The sequence below is a fragment of the Takifugu rubripes genome, chromosome 13, assembly GCF_901000725.2.
Source record: "Takifugu rubripes chromosome 13, fTakRub1.2, whole genome shotgun sequence".
Classification (NCBI taxonomy): Eukaryota; Metazoa; Chordata; class Actinopteri; order Tetraodontiformes; family Tetraodontidae; genus Takifugu; species Takifugu rubripes.
Genome location: NC_042297.1, coordinates 1635929 through 1640928, shown reverse-complemented (window position 1 = coordinate 1640928; position 5000 = coordinate 1635929). Strand labels below are relative to the sequence as shown.

Here is a 5000-nt window from a genome sequence, read left to right as displayed (position 1 = left end):
CTGGGTTTGAAATGAACCGGTATGTCGTGTTTCTGGAGGATCCTCCTAAACTTCTCCGAGACTCCAGACAGGTAGGGGATGGAAACGCTGCGACGTTTGTTTCTCTCTACTCTCCTCTCCTTCGCTGAGGTCTCGCTTTCTTGAGGTCCTGGTGAAGGCCCAGTCTGGGTAGCCACATGTTTTGAGAGCTGTCTTAATGTGGTCCTGTTCCTCCCTTCTGCCCTGGGATGTGGTGGGTATTTCTCTGGCCCGGTGTTGGAGGGTCTGATCACTCCCAACTTGTGTTCCAGTGGCTGGTGAGAGTCAAACTGGAGGTACTGGTCAGTATGTGTAGGTTTTCTGTAGACTTCGATGGTGAGATTCTGTCCTCAGTGATCTGACCGCGCAGTCCAGAAAGGCCAGACTGTTTCCTTTTACATCTTCCCGGGTGAATTTTACCATGTTCGTCTGTTTCGTTGAGGTGATTCGGAGAAAGCTTCCAATTCTTGGGTTGGAATTTTGACCCAGGTGTCATCAACATACCGAACCAGTGGCTTGGCGCAGTTCCTGTGAAGGAACTGCGCCAAGCCACTGGTTCAGGTATGTGGATGACACCTGGGTCAAAATTCAAACACAAGAATTGGAAGCGTTCTCCGATCACCTCAACGAAACAGACGAACATGTAAAATTCACCCGGGAAGATGTAAAAGGAAACAGTCTGGCCTTTCTGGACTGCGCGGTCAAGATCACTGAGGACAGAAATCTCACCATCGAAGTCTACAGAAAACCTACACATACTGACCAGTACCTCCAGTTTGACTCTCACCATCCACTGGAACACAAGTTGGGAGTGATCAGAACCCCCAACACCGGGCCAGAGAAATACCCACCACATCCCAAGGCAGAAAGAAGGAACAGGACCACATTAAGACAGCTCTCAAAACAGTGGCTACCCAGACTGGGCCTTCACCAGGACCTCAAGAAGCGAGACCTCAGCGAAGGAGAGGAGGAGAGAAACAAACGTCGCAGCGTTTCCATCCCCTACCTGTCTGGAGTCTCGGAGAAGTTTATGAGGATCCTCCAGAAACACCACATACCGGTTCATTTCAAACCCAGCAACACCCTCAGACAGAGGTTAGTACACCAAAAGGACAAGACACCAAGACCCAAACAAAGTAATGTTGTCTATGCTGTACAGTGCCAGGAGGAATGCAAGGAACTGTACATTGGGGAAACCAAACACCTCTCCACAGAAGAATGGCACAACACAGACGTGCCACCTCTTCGGGTCAGGATTCAGCAGTCCACTTACACTTAAAGGAGAGTGGGCACTCCTTCGAGGACAGCCAAGTAAGGATACTGGCCAGAGAAGACCGCTGGTTGAAAGGGGGGTTAAGGAAGCTATCCATGTTAAATTGGAGAAACCATCCTTGAACAGAGGTGGTGGCCTGAGGCACTTCCTATCACCCACATACAATGCAGTCCTCCACTCCTTCCAACAGCAAAACAAACATTCACACCATTCCAGGAGACCCAGTGACTCATCACCATGTGACCCAGCAGACAAAGGGGAGACACCTCAACAGAAACTAGGTGAACGACCCGACCAACGACCCTGCTAACGACTCTCAGGTGACCACCCGGATCATTAGCATGCAAATGGTCCACAGGGGCTATATATTTTCAAGCTCTCTCCCCAGCGATTTCAGAACTGAAGAAGCCTTCTGGATAGAAGGCGAAACGTCTTCAAGAGAAGAACCCCAGTCCAGTTGACAGAGAAAACTACCTTGGATACAATGACCTGGATGACTGAGAATTTACACAGACACAAAGATATGAAGCAGTTAATTTAGCCATCTTACAGAAACACAACAATGATTCTTAAATGTGGCATCAAAACCCAAAACACACAGATGGAAATCTGAACTCCACGCAGGTGCTAATGACTCCACAGGTGAACACAGGTGGCAGATTCAGACCTGTTGCTAACAGTGGCTGGCTGGAAGTGATCAAGGAAGCACAGGTGACCAGCAGGTGAGTCCAGGAGAAGCAGGACTGCTGGATGGATGATGGATGGATGGATGGATGGATGGATGGATGGATGGATGGATGGATGGATGGGTTGATGGATGGATGGATGGATGGATGGATGGATGGATGGATGGATGGATGGATGGATGGATGGGTGATGGATGGATGGATGGATGGATGGATGGATGGATGGATGGATGGATGGGTGATGGATGGATGGATGGATGGGTGGGTGATGGATGGGTGGATGGATGGATGGTGGGGTGATGGATGGGTGGATGGATGGATGGGTGGGTGATGGATGGATGATGGATGGATGGATGGATGATGGATGGGGTGGGTGGGTGGATGGATGGGTGGGTGGATGGATGGATGATGGATGGATGGGTGGGTGGATGGATGGATGGATGGATGGATGGATGGATGGATGGATGGATGGATGGGTGGATGGATGGGTGGGTGGATGGATGGATGGATGGGTGGATGGGTGGGTGGGTGGATGATGGATGATGGGTGGGTGGGTGGGTGGGTGGATGATGGATGGATTATGGATGATGGATGGATGGATGGATGATGGATGGATGGATGGATGGATGGATGGATGGATGGATGGATGGGTGGATGGATGGATGGATGGATGGGTGGATGATGGATGGGTGGATGGATGGATGGGTGGGTGATGGATGGATGGATGGATGGATGATGGATGGATGGATGGATGGATGATGGATGGGTGGTGGGTGGATGGATGGGTGGGTGGATGGATGGATGATGGATGGATGGGTGGGTGGATGGATGGATGGATGGATGGATGGATGGATGGATGGATGGATGGATGGATGGATGGGTGGATGGATGGGTGGGTGGATGATGGATGGATGGGTGGATGGGTGGGTGGGTGGGTGGGTGGATGATGGATGGATGGGTGGGTGGGGTGGGTGGGTGGATGATGGATGGATTATGGATGATGATGGATGGATGGATGGAATGGATGATGGATGATGGATGGATGGGATGGATGGATGGATGGATGGATGGATGGATGGATGGATGGGTGGGTGGATGATGGATGGATGGATGGATGGATGGATGGATGGATGATGGATGGATGGATGATGGATGGATGGATGGATGGGTGGATGGATGGATGGATGGATGGATGGATGGATGGGTGGGGTGGATGATGGATGGATGGATGGATGGATGGATGGATGGATGGATGGATGGATGGATGGATGGATGGATGATGGATGGGTGGGTGGGTGGTGGATGATGGTATGGATTATGGATGATTGGATGGATGGATGGATGGATGGATGGATGGATGGATGGATGATGGATGGATGGATGGGATGGATGGATGGATGGGGTGGAATGGATGGATGGGTGGATGGATGGATGGATGGATGATGGATGGATGGATGGATGGATGGATGGATTGATGGATGGATGGAGATGGATGGATGGATGGGTGGAATGGATGGGTGGATGGATGGATGGGGATGATGATGGATGGATTGGATGGATGGATGGATGGGTGGGTGGATGTGATGGATGGATGGATGGGTGGATGGGTGGGTGGATGGATGGATGGATGGGTGGGATGGGTGATGGATGGATGGATGGATGGGTGATGGATGGATGGATGGATGGATGATGGATGGGTGGATGGATGGGTGGATGATGAATGGATATGGATGATGGATGGATGGATGGATGGATGGATGGATGGATGGGTGGATGGGTGGATGGATGGGTGGGTGGATGGATGGCCCTGCAGAAACATCAGCCTCGCCTCCATGATCTGTGCAGTGAAGCCTGGCGTTGGCCCAGGACAGGTGCTGGTGTCCCCCCTCCCAGCGGCGCCCCAGAGCTCAGGGCCCAAGGACCAGCCGACGCCGTGGAGATGTGCAGGGGATCAGTGGTGATCCACATCCACTCACGCTGGGGTTACTGATGTGTGAGGGAGGAGGAGGCCCTGGATAGGACGGATATCAGGCTGCTGCTCATCAGCTCCTCCACTGACTCTTCCATAATTCATGAATATTTCCATCCAGTATCCCAACGACTACTGTACACCCTGCAGGTGATCAGGTGGATCCTCAGGTGCCGCTCACCCTGCAGGTGGATCAGGTGGATCCTCAGGTGCCGCTCCCCCTGCAGGTGGATCAGGTGGATCCTCAGGTGCCGCTCACCCTGCAGGTGGATCAGGTGGATCCTCAGGTGCCGCTCACCCTGCAGGTGGATCAGGTGGATCCTCAGGTGCTGCTCACCCTGCAGGTGGATCAGGTGGATCCTCAGGTGCCGCTCACCCTGCAGGTGGATCAGGTGGATCCTCAGGTGCCGCTCACCCTGCAGGTGGATCAGGTGGATCCTCAGGTGACAGACCGACCCGACCGACCGACCGACGGACCAGATAGATAGATAGATAGATGGATGGGTGGATGGATGGATGGATGGGTGGATGGATGGATGGGTGGATGGATGGATGGATGGATGATGGATGGATGGATGGATGGATGGATGGATGATGGATGGATGGATGGATGGATGGGTGGATGGATGGGTGGATGGAATGGATGGGTGGATGGATGGATGGATGGATGATGGATGGATGGATGGATGGGTGGATGGATGGGTGGGGTGGATGGATGGATGGATGGATGGGGTGGATGGGTGGGTGGATGGATGGATGGATGGGTGGATGGGTGATGGATGGATGGATGGATGGGTGATGGATGGATGGATGGATGGATGATGGATGGGTGGATGGATGGGTGGATGATGAATGGATTATGGATGATGGATGGATGGATGGATGGATGGATGGATGGATGGGTGGGATGGGTGGATGGATGGGTGGGTGGATGGATGGATGGATGGATGATGGATGGGTGGATGGATGGATGGATGGATGGATGGATGGATGGATGGATGGATGGATTATGGATGATGGATGGATGGATGGATGGATGGTGGATGGGTGGATG

The 5000-nt window shown here is 52.5% G+C and overlaps 1 protein-coding gene across 3 annotated transcripts in view; it reads right to left on the bottom strand.

Annotated features, from left to right (window-relative positions):
* LOC101063185 (G1/S-specific cyclin-E1-like) overlaps positions 1–5000 on the bottom strand; it is a 40308-nt gene that overhangs the window by 10534 nt on the left and 24774 nt on the right. The gene's annotated exons all lie outside the window — the stretch shown is intronic.